Source organism: Diabrotica virgifera, chromosome 8 (genome assembly GCF_917563875.1).
Source record: "Diabrotica virgifera virgifera chromosome 8, PGI_DIABVI_V3a".
Lineage (NCBI taxonomy): Eukaryota > Metazoa > Arthropoda > Insecta > Coleoptera > Chrysomelidae > Diabrotica > Diabrotica virgifera.
The window spans coordinates 101959775-101977269 of record NC_065450.1 but is presented as its reverse complement, the minus strand read 5'-3'; the positions used below and the strand labels follow the sequence as shown (position 1 = coordinate 101977269).

The window sequence follows — 17495 nt, the reverse complement described above, 5'->3', positions numbered from 1 at the left end:
AAAGTGTATGGTGAAGAATCTAGAGATGGTTACATTCGAGCTAAACTTGTTGCCAGAAAGAACTAGCCGATATTTAAAAGTAAATGTCGATACTATACTTCAAGAAATGAGTAAGTAAAAATGTTGAAAAAGTATCGTGGGCGGGTGGAACTCACCGTGTAGCTACCTCATCGTGGTGAGTTCTGGGTTAAATGAATATACGAAATAATGTTAAATATGTGCATAATAGTGTAATGTAAAAACCTTTCGTGTCGAATATTGATTCAAGCAAAGATCTGCACAGTTCACAGCGCAAAATAATAAATAAATATGCATTGTTTACCCCTCTTTTATGTTTTTAGTCCTGGGGTCCGGTTAAATTTTTTTAGATCATGATGAAAATGTTTGGTACACAGTATAAGGACTACCATACACAACTTTTTTTATTAGCCCGTTTAAAATTCCGCAAAAAATTTTTTTTTGCCTATTTTCGGCCCGGCCTATTCTAGATAGAGAATCAGCGTTCCTGTGGCTAACTCCGGCCCGATGATCGATCTTGAAATCGTATTCTTGAAGTCGTTCAATCCATCTGGCTATCTGACCCCCTGGATTCTTAAACTGCATTAACCACTTAAGGGCGGCATGGTCGGTTGGGATTAGAAATTTCCTTCCATAGAGGTATTGATAGAAGTGTTCCACTGATTTTACTAATGCTAGAAGTTCTCTTCTCGTGACGCAGTAATTTCGTTCAGGTTTTGAAAGCACTTTACTAAAATATCCCAGAACTCGTTCCTGTCCTCCTTGAACCTGAGACAGCACTAATGGCTTAGCGATATCTGCAAACTTCTTAATGAACCTCCGCTCCGGTAGTAAGTACATAGTCCTAGAAAACTTCTCACTTGATGTTTATCAGTTGGTTCAGGCCATTCCTTAATGGAATCGATTTTTCCTTTATCCACGGCCACTCCTTCTTTGCTGACTATATGACCTTAATAATTGACTTTAATTTGAAATAGCTGGCATTTCTTGGGGTTTAACATTAACTGGGCAGCTTTAAGTCGATTAAAAACGTCTTCTAAATTCTTCAGGTGGTCTTCAAACGTCTCCCCCAAAACAAGTATGTCCTCTAAATATACCAGACACGTTTTCCAAAATAACCCTCTCAACACATTTTCCATAAGCCTCTCAAATGTCGCAGGAGCATTGCAGAGTACAAACGGCATAACGTTGAATTCCCATAATTCCAGATCCTGTAGTGAAGGCCGTCTTCTCCTTGACCACTGGATCCATTTCTACCTGCCAATATCCAGACTTCAAGTCTAACGTAGAAAACAATTTACTTCCAGCCAATGTGTCCAACGTGTCGTCGATCCGAGGCAGAGGATAACTATCTTTCTTGGTAACATTGTTCAACAAACGGTAGTCCACACAGAACCTCGTAGTTCCGTCTTTCTTCTTGACCAGGACCACCGGAAAGACCCATGGGCTCGTAGAAGGTTCTATCTCACCCCGTCTTTCTTCATTTCTTGAACAATCCTTTCAGCTTCCTCTCTCTTCGCCTGTGGTAATCGTCGAGCTGTTTGACGAATTGGCCCAGCGGTACCAGTGTCAATTTTATGTTTGACAACTCTAGTTCTTCCTGTATTTCCTTCTTTCGTTACGAATATGTCACGATATTGCCGAAGAAATTCCCTTAATTTCCTTTTCTCCACTTGATTTAGAGATTGGCCTGCAACTGCAACCATTTGGTCGAACTTGTCGTTGGAATTATCTGATGTTGTCGTCTGACGGATATTATGGACGTCACGGGTACACAGGTTCCTACTATTGTCTCCTTCTTGATGGTCACCCCGTAGTCATTGACATTAATCAATCTCACGGGAATTTCTTTAGCAGAAGTAACCAATTCCTTTCCAATTATGATTCCTCGGCCAACCCCCTAGTCGTGATTCCATGGCTCCGTCATAACAGGTGTTCCTTCTTCTACAATTCCCTGTAGCCGCGCTACGATGATCGTTTTACTCCTCGCAGGCACAACTGTAACTTCTTTAATGGCTGCTAGCACAGTGCTGTCTTCATGTGGATGAAGAAATACCTCCTTGTTGCCAACTTTGATTACCCTGTTCTTAAAATCCATGCAAATTCATTACGTCCATTCCTAATATAACATCTTCTTCGATGTCTGCAACTATGACAGTATGGACGAACTTTTCTGCTCCAATCCCTAATTGTATCTGGATTTCTCCGTGGGTGTTGGCATTCTCACCTATGGCAGTCCGCAGTTGCAACCTCGTTGGTAAGAGTTTCTTACGGCTGTTTATAACTGACGGTCGAATAATGGTCCTGGTCGCTCTGGTATCCACCAACAATAGGTTTGTTCGTAGTACGATCCAAACGATAAGCAACCGTTTCCAACCATCAGACGCATGAGCAGTTAACAGTTGGCGCTGCGCAGTTAACAGTTAGAGTTCGTAGACTACGAACACGCATGCGTCTGATGGTTGGCAACGGTTGCTGATCGTTCTACGAACAAACCTAATGTATACTTTTTACCATTTATTTCTCAATCTACATATATAGCCCGATCAAAGAAAAATCTGACCTCAAAAAAAAATAAAGGAATGATGAGGAATGGGCAGTTGAAATTGTCTATTATTGTATAAGAAAAAGTTTACAATTCCACATCCCCTCCATTTTATAAAAATGGAGGGGAATACCCCCCTCTCGAAAGTGAAAAATATACGTTCAAAATAAGTCCAGAATTGGATAAAATGACTAATTCTAAGCAACTTTTGTTCTATAGAGTTTTTTCCCCAAGTCAATACTTTTCGAGTTATTTTCAGTAGTAATAACCCAAGGACATTGATAATTGTTCGAAAAAATTTTATAACAGATTTCGAAAGCTTGTTGCTTGGAAACAGACCGACGCCGTAGGCGGAGGTCTGTTGCCTGTAAGCAACAAGCTTGAGAAAGTTGCTAAAAAATTTTTGAGCATTTATCAATGTTCGAGGGTTATTCGGATAGAAAATTTTTTGCTGGTTATGAAAAAAAAATACAGAGCAGAAACAATTTATTTAAATGTGCAATTAACAATTCTTCCACCGTCCGATTTCCATCTAATTCATATTTTCTATCATTGCAAAAGTCCATAAACGCTTTCCATACAAATTTTTTACTGTAAACAGTATTCTTTGGTATATTTGATTCGATAATTTCATTAATATTCTCATCAGTATTACAACCAAATCGTGACATTTTGAAATATTGAATATTTGAAATGTCAAAATCGAAATGAAACGAAATGTAGGTATCCATAGCTACATGATTGAGTGAAAACAGCCCATGGGATCTGTTTTCAGTATAATGTTGGTTTTATTGGTTGTATTCAATCAGATGACCACAAATTAATTGATTTCATTGGATTTCTAATTGAGCAAAAAATTTTCAAGTGAATATGTTCATTTTTAACAGAAAAAAAAAACATGTTTTTGGGCGATTTTTCGGAGATAACTCAAAAAGTAAGTAATTCAGCGAAAAAATATTCTTAGCAAAAATAGAGCTTATAAAAAACTGAAAAAAATGGTGTATGCTTGAGGTCTGTAGACCCCGTAGAAGCAGAGTTGTAGCTAATGAAAAGTAGGTTCTTCTTCATCAAATTCCAAATCGAATATTTCAATGTGAAATAACCCAAAAACGGAGCACTTTTCGGCGAAAATTCATTTCAACTTTTTTAAAGTGTTTAAAAAAGGTTTATTTTTGTTTTTTAAAAATACTTGTAACAATAAAAGTAATTGAGTTACGCTCAAAATATTGTTGGTCCCTTTTATTTTTTGGTGAAAAAATCGCGAAAATCACCCCCTAATTAGCATCCCCGAATAAATTTTATCATTACCACTTCACAAGTTACTTTGCTTATATATTATTTCTATGATCTGTAAGTTTTATCGGTTCAAAGTGCTTATTTTTGAAAAAGCTGTAGTTAAAATGGCTTGAACGAGTAACTAATCACAACTTTAGGCAAATTTTGAACAGCCATAGCATATCCAATTTTTGTCTAACAAGAAAACAAAAAAGCAAAAATATTCAGAAAAGTAAAACGTACATTTTATTACTCTTTAAGATTTTTGGTATTACTAATAATTTTTAAGTTAATTCCATGAACAATTCAATTTTTTTTTCAAAATAAAAAAAATTTCTTATTTAAAACCCATTTTTTTTCAAAAATGAGCACTTTGAACCAATGAAACTTATAAATAATTTAAATAATACATAAGTAAAGTAACTTGTGAAGCGGTAACGAGTAATTTTATTTGGGAAGCTAATTAGGTGGTGATTTTCGCGCGATTTTTGTACCAAAAAATAAAAGAGACCAACAATATTTTGAGCGTAACTCACTTATTATTAATGTTAGAAAAGTTTTTAAAAAACAAAAATTAACCTTTTTATAAACACTTTAAAAAAGTTGTAATGAAGTTTCCCCAAAAAGTGCTCTGTTTTTTGGTTATTTAACATTGAAATATTCGATTTGGAATTTGACGAAGAAGAACCTACTTTTCATTAGCTACAACTCTGCTTCTACTGGGTCTTCAGACCTCACGCGTACACCATTTTTTTCAATTTTTTATAAGCTATATTTTTACTAAGAATATTTTTTTCGCTAGAATACTTACTTTTTGAGTTATCTGCGAAAAATCGTCCAAAAACATGTTTTTTTTTGTTAAAAATGAACATAATATTCACTCGCCAATAACTCGAAAAGTATTGACTTAGTAAAAAAACTCTATAGAACAAAAGTTGCTTAGAATTAGTCATTTTATCCAATTCCGGGCTTATTTTAAACGTATATTTTTTCACTCCCGAGAAAATATTTTTCACCCTGTATTTCCCAATTTTTATAAAATGGAGTGGATGTAGAATTGTAAACTTTTTCTTATATAATAATAGACCATTTAAACTAACAATACCCAAATTTTCATCCTTCCTTTATTTTTTTGGAGGTTTTCGTAAAATTTTGTGTTCCCTGATCGGGCTAATATACTATATTCGCGACATTTCAAAGAAGCTATTAGTATGAGAGGGTCTTTGGAAAAGTTTAGGGTCGAAGCTGTCCCCTTAAGTCCGACCCGTTCTAGTTTTCCTGCTGGTGGGTTTCTCGATTCGTGTCGTACCTGGGATACTTACACGAATTTGTGGTCTTCGTTTTCTTGATGAAATGCCCTTTATCATATTGACAATCTGGTCCAGTTTGTCTTCATCCTCTTCCTATTTCACAGTCCTAACTTTACTGTACCCGCCAGAGGCCTGAGTAGCTGATTCGTATTCGAGGACGGGGTACAAGACATCGACCAGCGTCTTGTGCCGAGCTAATCGCAGTAATCTTTGCATTTCACGATCACGAAGGCCATCAATGAATGTTTGAACAGCCAACTTTTCCATCATGTCTTCGGGAGCTGTTGGATATGCATATCGTACTAACCTGGCAATATCTACCTCATATTCTTGAAGAGAATCTTTCTTTTGTCTTCGATTTTTAAATTGCGACTGATAGACATGCTCTAATGTTCGTGACTATATCGCATATTCAGTCTCTCTTTGAGCTGTTCGAAGTCATCTGTTTCCTCTACAGCTATGGTCTGGAGAACATCCAAAGCGTCGCCTCGAAGAGCAATAGTGAGGTTTACAGCCTTTTCTTTTTCGGACCATCCGTTCGCTCTGGCTGCCGATTCGAACTGTTTCATATAATTGTTCCATGACGACTTTCCGTCGAAATTTGGCACCTTAACACGCGCAAGACTTACACTCACTTCAACTATCGGCCGTGGCTCCAATTTGTTTTTGGTTTCATCATCTTTAATGTATGTTAAGATGGGTTCCATCCTTTTGTCTACTTTTTCCGTTTCCTCCATTTTCTTTTCCATTTCTTTGATCTTTTCTTCAAAGGTAGATTTTAGGAACGATATCTTGTCGTCAAAATCAAAAGTGACTTTAGAGATCTCGTTAGTCATCTTGCTTTCAAGGGATGAAATATCACCCGAAACTTTCGAAATCTCAATAGAAACTCTATGTTCTAATTCGCCGAAACTTTCGAAACATCCGAGGAAACTTTCGAAATCTCGCCAGAAACTTGGAAGATTTCACCAGAAACTTTGTTCTCTAACGATGTAATGTCTGTCGAAACTTGGGAGATTTCACCAAAAACTTTCGAAATTGACGAAATCACAGCAGCATGCTTGTCTTCAAACAAATAGGTTTCTGGATCTTGAACCTCTTCTTGCAGAGCCTTCTTTAGACGTTCGACTAGATCAGCCTTTTTCCCAGTAGTGTCCATGTTACTCTGTTCTAACTAAAAAAAAATCGCAAGCAAAATTTTCCATGTGACATTGGTTGCCGATTAAGATGGCATAAACATACAGTAGGAAAAATGAAAGAATACCCATGAACGAACATATAAAACATGCTGTATTTTCCTGTCGCCGTGTCATACAAAAAATTGGCCAGCGCAAGTACATGTAATAAATATTGTTACTTGTACTTGCACTGGACAATTTTCTTTGTCGCACGGTGACAGGAAAATACAGCGTGTTTTATATGTTCGTTCATGGATATTCTTTCATTTTCCGACTGTAATTTAGCTAAAGCCCTAAGGAACTATCCTATAGGCTATAAGCTATTTTTGAAAGAGAGATTAGAGTATTTTAGCAAGTTTTCTCATTTTTATGCATTTGTAGCCATTGTTGCTCGTTAGGGGATGAAGCAAAAAATTCATTTTTGGCGTAGACCTGCAGCAATTAATTAGCAAAAAATACCCACTTGGTTTTAGGTCTTTAAACTAGGATATTTTCACTTTTTGTGAAATCCGGGGAATGATGATAACGGTAGGGGTTGGAGGGGGTGAGTTTGTAAAATCTTGTATACCTCATCTTTCAGCAATTAATTAGCAATAGAATATGCCGCCGGAAGCGACCCTCTATCACCTTTCGTTCCTAAAATATGAGTGTTGGGTATTGTAGCTTAAGTACTAAACCGCAGTAGCCATTGTTGCTCTTTAGGGGATGAAGCAAAAAATAAATTCATTTTTGGCGTAGACCTGCAACAATTAATTAGAAAAGCTACCTACTTGGGTTTAGGTTTTTAAACTTGTTATTTTCACTTTTTGTGAAATCAGGGGAATGATGAGATAACGGTAAGGGTTGGAGAGGGTGAGTTTGTAAATTCTTGTATACCTCATCTATCAGCAATTAATTAGCAATAAAATATGCCGCCGGAAGCGACCCTCTATCTACTTTCGTTCCGAAAATAAGAACTAGAAGAAGAAGTTTGACCTCATGCAATCAAAATCAAACATTTTTTAAAAAACTTTTTAATTCTTTACTAAATATTATCATTATAAATCAATAATTGTAATCAATCATTTGGCAGCTTATTCTTTAGAAAACCATATTCTCAAAAAATTCATTCTTAATTAATTTTATTTTCCATCTTCGATACACCCATAGTGCACCTAATGAAATTTGTGACTTATCCAATAATATGGAAAACTTCACCATCAAGCTTCTTTACATCCTATATTAAATTTTTTTAAAAAGATCCGAGTTCAGTTTTTTGAAGGATAACTTGTCAACTGATTTATCTTGGACCTTAAGTCGTCTTTTTTCAATAATATGTATTTCATTATAATTTAAAAAAAACTAGATTTATGTAACTACAGACCATGTTGAAAAGTTGTTCAATTCGATTGCTAAAATGTTATATGTCAACTGTCACTTGTTATGAGAAAAGGTGAAAGTACCTTTACCAGCACACACTATCTATGTCAGCTGTCATTAAAATCCACCAGACCATGCCCAGCGCACTCTAATAAAAAACATGTAATCGTATTTATTTTCCTTCCATTTTGTCAGAGGCGCTGATGTCGGCATTGTGATTGGTGGAACATGACTTTTGACAAATCCTGCGCTATCTGTGAATCTGTGTTCAGTGTTCGTGTTCGTTCGTTCGTTGTCGTTCAGTCATTTTATATGGTCGGTTTATGTGATGTGTTTGTGTCACCATAAAAAGCTGATATTCAGTCGTGTTTTTTGATATTTTTGTTATTTTGTAATCGAGTACCTTTTTAAAGGTAAGTTTTTCTGATTGTAAGGTAGAGATTTTCTGATTGTAGGTACTGTTTATCCAACAGTTTTAAAATACACATTTTATTTCGCGTTTTGTTGTTAGGTCTAATGGCTCCCATCAGGTGTTGTGTGCAGACGGTGGAAAAATTCAACGAGTAAACATATATTTAATCCAAATTAAATACTCATATTTCTATGTAAAATGTCACATTATTGTATAAATAAATAATTAAGAAACAAAAGTTGTTTGTGTTGTACCTTTATTGTCCACTTGAATAAAATATTAAATATTGGAAGTATTAAATATTTAGTATTGGATTATTAAATAATAATCTATTAATTTATTAATCGTAATAACGATTATTAAAATTCTTACTACTTTTGAAAGGTGTAGGCACATGAAAATTGTTTATTTCTAAAATGCTTGGTAGGTATATTTATTTTACAAAAATAAACTTACATTCCAATTTGACATTTTAAGGATTATTTCATTCATAGGAGATTCTGACCAATAGAAAGCTACAGAAATCTGAATTAAATCGATAATTTTTGATAATCTCCCGTCGTTAAGTATATTACGTCAGATGCCCTTCGTTGCTACGAAAAAATACATTCAGTGACATTAATGACAATTAATGTTTTAAAAATTATAAAAGTGATGACTTTCAATCGTCAAATATTTATAAAAACTGTGTGTTTAATGGTACTTACATATATAAATTACAATAAAATTTTATTTTTGAACAGTTTTATTCATGAAATAATCGCAACAAATTGCACTCGACCTCTGAAATTAATATAGAATTTCAGAGCTCTTCTGCAATTACTACTGAATATATCCAATAAACAAAATTACAAAGACGGATCTATTGCTTATGCAAAATATCAATAAAAAATATAACCAGAGAAATATAGACAATAAACTAAAAACACATGTACCATGTACACAAAATCAAGTAAAGTAAAAATAACATTGATACAGATGACAAGATAAAATTAAATGTCAACAGTAGTGGTTTTTACCTCAGAACAGTTAGCTCTGGCACTTTGGCGTATTCAGAGGTACCAAACCAATTAACTTTACAGCTGAGCATCAGTTTAGTTAAGAGAATGATGGAAATACGGCACCCAGCTTAAGCTTCTCCTTAACTTTTGACACAGGCTTAGCTAAGCAAAAGCTTAAGTAGCTATTGAAATACCGGCCCTTAGTCCCTGTTTAGATTTTTTTGAAAGTTAGGTACTGACCAACTGTACTATTAGGTCTTCTTTATTTTTTCGGACATAATTTTTTAAAATACGCTAAATGCGTTGTTTTTCCCCAACGATCCTTTAGTTTATAGTACATACAACTTATTGTGTATTTAACACAAATTCGTTTTAATACCACTTGAAGTATTAAGCATAAGCTGATAACTAATAAATGATTTTTTTAACACAACATTCTCAAATTAGATCTACTTCATTACTCGAGACATAAGGGTAAAAGAATTTGGTGGTAGGTACTCTAAAAGTACTGTGGGGAGACTAAAGGTATACCTAGTGGAGTCACTGAAGGTTTTCACCTCCGATTTCGTTAAACCTTCATCGATTTTCATGAAAATTGGTGAGTGGTTATATAAAGATATTAACATAAATCAATACTTTTTGAGATATTAAATATCAAAGATTTTATTTTTTCTTAAAAAATGCATGTTTTAAAGCTGTTTTTCACGTATTACTCAAAAACTATAAGCTTTTGTAAAAAAGTTATTATTACCAAAATTAAAGATAATAAAAAAATTAATACACTCCCTACTTAAAGAACTAAACTAGTGTTATTTCAAAGTGAGTTATGGGTAATTGAATGTATATTTTTTTCGACGAGTACTCAAATCTAAGTATTCCAGCTTACATACCGGGAAAACGATGCATTTTATAGAATATACTTGTTAAGCACTTGTCAAAGTACTTCGGAATACCTATCAAATGAGCTCCAGTAGAAGTTAATAGCATTAAAATTAAGCAAGTTATGATGAAAATAAGAGAACCCTTTCGATTTTTTTTCGGAAAAAGTGAAAAATAAAACATACGCCATTTCCACAAAAATGAAAATTTGTAGTAGGTAATCCTCACAAGAATTTCTTTAGGTTAACATAGTTAATGATTTCAACAATTTTGACCGGTTTAGAATGCATATTTTTGAAAAAAAAAGACATTTAAAAAAATTAGAATTTTTAAAATTATCGTACTTTTCATTTTCTTCTGATAATAACTCCAAAAATCAAAAATACTCAATATACGTAAAAAATGATATATAACTAAATTTTAGCTTTTTCTGTTCCAAATACTTTACCCATTTTACTACATATTTCCGTAGAGTAAAAAATAACCGAGATAGAAACGTTTAAAATTTCAATTTTGCTGTGAGAACCATGTAACCGGGGCCATTTAACCTTTTATTTTTAAAAAAGTAAGAGGTTTAAAAGACTAAATTCGACGTTTTTTAATAGCTCTTAGAATCAACTTTTGGTGCATACATTTTAATGCTATCAACTTGTTCGAGGGCTTATTTGATAGATATTTCTAAGAACTTTGACAAATGTTTAATAAGTTTATGTTATAAAATGCATCATTTTCCCGGTATTTAAGCTTAAATACTTAGATTTGGGTACTCGACGAAAGAAATATACATTCAATTACCTATAACTCACTTTTAGTTAACATTAAAAGGTTTTTTCTAGTAAGGAGTTTATTTGATTTTTTATTAGCCTCAATTTTGATAATCGTAACTTTTTTGAAAAAACATAGCTTTTGAGTTATTTATGAAAAATCGGTTAAAAACATGTATTTTTCTCACGAAAAAATAAAATCTTCGATCTTTAATAACTCAAGAAGTTTTGATTTATTTTAAAAACTTTATATAACAAATTTTGCTTATAATTTGTCCCTCTATCGAAATGTGGGGTTATTTTTAATAAAATAATTTTCACCCCCGAGGAGGGATGGCATCCACCCCCAGGGTAAATGCGCAAGTTGGCACCATGTCACCTTTGTTCCTTGAGATATCCTCTAACCACTCACCAATTTTCATGCAAATCGATGGAGGTTCAACGAAATCGGAGGTAATAGCTCGTACCCACGTTCAGTGACTGCACTAGTAGTATTCTGCAACAAGCGAGGGACAGGAGACCAAGACAGGCGACAGGTAGACGTGACCAAGACACCAAATGAACTGACGCTCCTTAAAATGAGTATGCGACCGAGACAAACGACATATGCGAAAGGTGTTTCTATACTTTCGTATATCATTTATAGCCCAGTAAATGACTGTTTTGGAGCGTAATTTTCAATGTCAACTCCGAATTGCAAGAAAATTTGGATTTAGGTTCTACTTACTCTCCACTTCAAAGCAGAACTTGTGCTGTTGGTTGCTTTTACTTGGAAGAGAAAGTGAGAAAGTCATCCCTTCTCGGGGGTGATAAAGCATACGTTTAAAATATGTCCGGAAATGGATAAATTGACTAATTCTAAGTAACTTTTGGACTATAGAGTTTTTAACTAAGTTAATAATTTTCGAATTATTTGCGAGTGAAAATGCATATTTTTCAACAAAACGAACACGTTTTCATGCAGTTTTTCGCAAATAACCCAAAATGTAAGTATTTTATCAAAAAAAAAATATTCTTAGCAAAAATGTAGCTCGAAAAAATCGAAAAAAAAATGGTGTGTTAACGAAGTTTATAAAGAGAGAGAAACTCAACTTATTACCTACAAAAGTGGACAACATCAATCCCAAATAGACTACTTCATGATAAGGAAAGAAGACATACGTGAATGCAAGGACTGCAAGGTAATAGTTAGTGAGACAGTAAGCCAACAACATAAGCTGCTTGTTCTGGACATCGAAGTAAAAAGCGAAACTAAACAAAAATATCGAAGAGGACCACAAAAAATCAAGTGGTGGATGCTAAAAGATGAGAAGGAAGGTCTATTCAGGGAAAGAATAGTAGAAAAAATATGTTGGAACATGAAAGGAAGCCCTAACACAATTTGGAGAAAAATTGCCAATATTATTAGAGAGACGGCTATTGAAATACTTGGGAAAACGTCAGGAAAGAAGTTTGAGGATAAAGAGACTTGGTGGTGGTCAAATGAAGTACAAGGAAAAATAAAAGAGAAGAGAAAATTATATAAAAAAAGTGGCAAGAAACCAGATCCGACATAGATCTTCAAAACTATATGGTCGCCAAAAAGGAAGCGAAAGTAGCAGTAGCAAAAGCTAAAGCAGAAGCGTATTCAAACCTATACGATCAAGTTGATACCAGGGAAGGCGAAACGAAGATATATAAAATAGCCAAACAGAGAGCAAAGAAAGCAAGAGATTTTAATCAGATTAGATGTATCCGAGATGAAAATAATAAAATACTAAACAAAAATATCCCTAAACAAAATTCACGAAAAGGATTTCAAAAAGAGATGGAGAAAGTATTTTGACAGTTTATTAAATGAAGAATTTGACAGACAGCCTGTGGAGTTAACTGAGACAGTAACAGCAATGGTTACCAGAATAACAAACGAGGAAGTGGCTCAAGCGCTTCAAAAAATAAAGAAAGGAAAAGCGGTAGGACCAGATGTAAACCGGGAGATATTAACAGAAGTTCAACCACGATTTTCTAAGTCCTGCCCTTTGCAATACTGGAAGGTTAGAGAAGGTACTTACAATTTGTGGAAAAATCCACTGGTTTCCTGTGACATTTTCCTGTGAAAATTAAATTTTCCATGAAAAAAAAATTGGGAGTTGCGATAAATTTTTAAGTCCTGCCATATCCATAGAATAACAGGATACTATCTATTTTATGAAGAAAATTTTTTGGGCAGGACGGTTGCAAAAGGACTAAGGGAGTATACAGATATACAAATATGTAATGAAAATAATGAAATTTTCATAATTTTCTAAGTCCTGCCAACTTAATAAATTAATCATATTTATTTCAAAACGACCAAAAAAAGTTGGCATGACGTCACCTAATGTTTAACTGCACTTGTTTCTTGGAAAATTCTGTATAAAATTTTCACTCTGGTTCCGTGATTTTCTAAGTCATAAAATAAATTTTGTTATAAAATAAATAATTTCAGTAGACATTATTCAAAATGGCAGGATGTTTAGTTACACCTTTTTTACTATATATAGTTAAAAAATGTGTAAGAAAATTCGTGGAAAATTACACGATTTTCTAAGTCATGCCATTTCGTACATATCTCAAGAAGGTTAATATAAATATATTTTCAAAGAGGCAGGATGGTTGTAAAGTTATTTCGTATAAAAAAATTAAATTGTGTGTCTGTAAAATTATTTCAGGGTGTTATACAAACATATTCCTATCACCACAATTTTCTAGGTCATGCCATGTCGAGTATGCTTAAAAAACACTAATCTAAAACCGTTTAAAACTTGGCAGGATAACCGCAAAGATGAATAATACAAAAAAAAATTAATTTGTATATTATTAAAACAATCGACAACTATTAAATATTATTTTCCTGAATAATGTCTCGGAAGTTTTACACACTTTTCAAATCTAATAGCAAAGTCTAACATCTTTATTTTAAGTGATTAGATCATATTTTTATCTAAGTAAACGCAATAAAAGTAAATAAACAATTTTTATAATTTATTGGTTATAGTAGGGCATTTAAATACCCATTATATTATACAGGGTGACCAGAAACTCTCATAACAAACGAAAACCGGAGATTCCTCAGATAATTTTAAGAAAATTTAACTCAATTCACCTAGTTCAAAAATGCTTCCGTGGAAAGCTAGAGCTCTTTAAATATGGCGTCTTGTAATTCATCATCGTCATAATTCAACCCGGATCTATCCACTGCTGGATATAGGTCTCCCTCAGTCTTCTGCATGCATTTCTGTCCTGTGCTGTCTGCATCAAGTTTCTGTCGATCCGTTTGATGTCATCAGACCATCTGGTTGGCGGACGACCTCTACTTCGATATGCTTCGTCTAGAAGAAGCATATCGAAGTCTTGTAATTAGTTTCTTTAAAATAGCTCCAGAACGCTTTTATTTGGAAAAACGAAAACTGGTACACTTATTGTTCTTCCAGAGGTCAATTGTCAAATGTCAATTATCAATTGTCAATTTTTAGTACCGGTCATAGGGGTCCGTTTTGGTTACGGAAACGGATATTTTATCGAATAACTTTTCTGTCTAACTTTTAAGCATTTCTGACACTGGATTATTAAATTCTGGGATAGTTTTGTACTAAAAGGTACTTTTGCTTTAACTTAGAAGAATACGCAGTTCTCTAGAAAAATCGATTTGAAAAATTTTTCGTTTTTTGGTTTTCTGAGTTTAAAAGAATTTAGAAAAATTCTATTGAAGAAAACGAAAACTGCTACGTTTATTTCTCTTCCAGAGATGAATCGATTTTATCAATTGTGAATTTCTAGTACTGGTCATAGGCATCCGTCTTGGGTAGATCAACGGATATTTTTTATCTCATAACTTATTGGCACATCAAAGAAACATGAAACGTAAATCACGTTTCATGCAAATAAAACACTGCTAAACAAATAGGCGTCCGGCCATTTATGCGACTCTCATAGCAATTTTATTCCGCCTTCTTACTTGTTCGAACACAAAATAAACACGCATGTACGAGTAACAGGCGCTAAGTTGCCGCACTCAACTGGTTTTCCTGATATTGTAGGATTGTAGATATTGTCCTGATATTGTTTCCTATATTTGATAGCAAAATGTCCTAACACTAACAATACCAGAATAAATCGATTTTTAAATACAGCACCTATCTACTTGCAACTTTTTGCATTGTGTTCAGGATAACATCAGGAAACGGTGTACAATACAAAAATGGGTGGAAATTGCATTTAAGTGCATGACATGCATCCAAAAATGCATAAACCTGTCAAAATCATCTGGAGTTTCGTGGGATATCGGCAATAAATTAAAGCAAACAGATTATTCGAGGGTTTTTGGGATGGCCGAACACGAATATGACATTACGACCGACCCTCGGAGCACCTGGTGCCCAGGGTGACTGATCTCGAATTTAGAGGGTTTTTGGAGGTCGATTCTGATGGCGTATTCATGTTCAGCAACCACAAAACTCCTCGAGTAATCTACTTGCATCACTTTAGTGTCTGAAAGCCTCGAAATTTAAGAATATGGCGTGTATATCAGTCACCCCGAGCACTAGGTAAAGATCTGCTCTAATGTGACATTCTTGTTCAGAAACCCCAAAAACCACCTGAGTAATCTGTCTGTATCAATTTACTGCCGAAATTAGTATATAAATATGGTATAGAACATGCTTAACAAATAAAAAGGTACCATAAAATATCATTTTATTATAATACTAAAATACAGGGTGTCCCATTTAAGAAAACTCAGAAAATACTCATTCCGAGTTTCAACCAACCCCGTATACTAAAATTAAACATTTTGGTATACTATTAATAACTAACAAATAGTAGACTATATTAAAAATCGTTTAAACATAAATTAATAGAAATTTGGATATCAAATCACTAACAATATATATATAGGGTGTGAATGTTCCTACAAAATTAACAAAAAAACGTAATTATATTTTAAACTACCTCGTATAATATTTCAAAACACTATATTTTATTAAAGAGAATATCGAGTAGAATCCAAAAATGTAAAAATATACAGGGTATTCCATTTAAAAAAACAAAAATTTGTGGCACCCTGTCAAAACGGGTAGCCCTGTATATTAGTAAATACTGTTAAATCACAGTCCTATCTGTGGCCCATGTTTTACCTAATTAACTTTTTTCGTATATCTTACGACAAACGAGTAATTGGACTTTGTCACACTAATGCCCCACCCTGTATACAAAATAACCATAAAACCATCCTGCCTCTTTGTAAATAGACTTATATTAAGATTCTTGAAACATATGCAAAATGGCATGACTTAGAAAATCATTGACTTTTTCACGAATTTTCTTACAAATCTACGACTCCTGCCGTCTTACAAGAACCGTTTAACCTTCCTGCCGAGTACCGAAAAGGTATTTATTGTATTACGTATTATAACTTTTTAAAGGCAGGACTAAGAAAATCACGGAATCAAGGTGAAAATTTTCCGCAGAATTTTCCAAGGGACAAGTATACTTAAACATTAGGAGACGTCATGCCAATATTTTTTTGAGCATTTTGAAATAAATATGTTTAGTTTATTTAATTGGCAGGACCTAGAAAATCATGAAAATTTCATTATTTTCCTTACATGTTTGTATACATATATACTCCGTTACCCCGTTTGCAACCCTTGTGCCCAAAAAATTTTCTTCATAAAATCGATAGTATCCTGTCTATCTACGGATATGGCAGGACTTAGAAATTCATCGCAAAACCCTATTTTTATTTTTTGGGAAAATCTAATTTTTACAGGAAAATGTCACAGGAAATTTGTGGATGTTTCCACAGATTGTAAGTACATCGTCTACCCTTCCAGTATTGCAAAAGGCAGGACTTAGAAAATCGTGGCTGAACTTCTGTATAATATCTCCCAGTCTAATGATATTCCTGGGGAAGTATGGAGAGCATTGGGAGAGACAGGAACAAGGTGGCTAGCAGGTCTATTTAATAGAATTATGGTAGTTGGACAAATGCCAGACGAATGGAGAAGCAGTATACTGGTACCTGTTTACAAAAACAAGGGAGATATACAACAATGTACAAACTACAGGGCTATAAAACTGCTTAGCCACACCATGAAAATATGGGAAAGAGTAATTGATAGACGGATACGTGAAGACACCGAAATATTCGATAATCAATTTGGCTTTATGCAGGGTAGATCAACAACAGATGCAATTTTCATTATAAGGCAGTTGATGGAAAAATACAGGAGTAAAGAAACAAACGCTCATATGGTATTCATTGATCTTGAGAAAGCATATAGAGTTCCTCGAGAGATTCTGTGGTGGGCACTCAATAAGAAAGGAGTCCCTGGTGAATATGTAAAGATTGTGAGGGATATGTATGAGGGAGTAACGACTAGTGTTAGGACAGGTGTGGGAGAGACTGATAAACTTCATGTGAAAGTAGGATTGCATCAAGGTTCTGTGCTTAGTCCGTATTTATTCTCATTAGTTTTGGACCAGATAACAGCGAAAATACGGGGTAACATTCCATGGTGCTTAATGTATGCTGATGATGTCGTGTTAGTAGGAAATAGTGAAAGAGACTTAGAACAAAAACTGGAACAGTGGAGACAAGCTCTGGAGGAAAAAGGTTTAAAACTTAGTAGGACAAAAACAGAGTATTTGGAATGTTCATTTAAAGATGGAGCTACTACAAATAAAATGGTATCTTTGGATGGTGAAATGATTGTAAAAAGCAATAGTTTTAAGT

The 17495-nt window shown here is 34.1% G+C and overlaps 1 protein-coding gene and 1 long non-coding RNA gene across 2 annotated transcripts in view; one reads left to right on the top strand and one right to left on the bottom strand.

Moving 5' to 3' along the window:
- The window catches only part of LOC114345252 (vacuolar protein sorting-associated protein VTA1 homolog), a 49557-nt gene that overhangs the window by 21558 nt on the left and 10504 nt on the right, over positions 1-17495 (bottom strand). The gene's annotated exons all lie outside the window — the stretch shown is intronic.
- Positions 7859-8335, top strand: LOC126890070 (uncharacterized). Its single transcript, XR_007700275.1, has 2 exons — positions 7859-8098; positions 8197-8335. It is a non-coding gene; the product is annotated as an uncharacterized LOC126890070 (long non-coding RNA).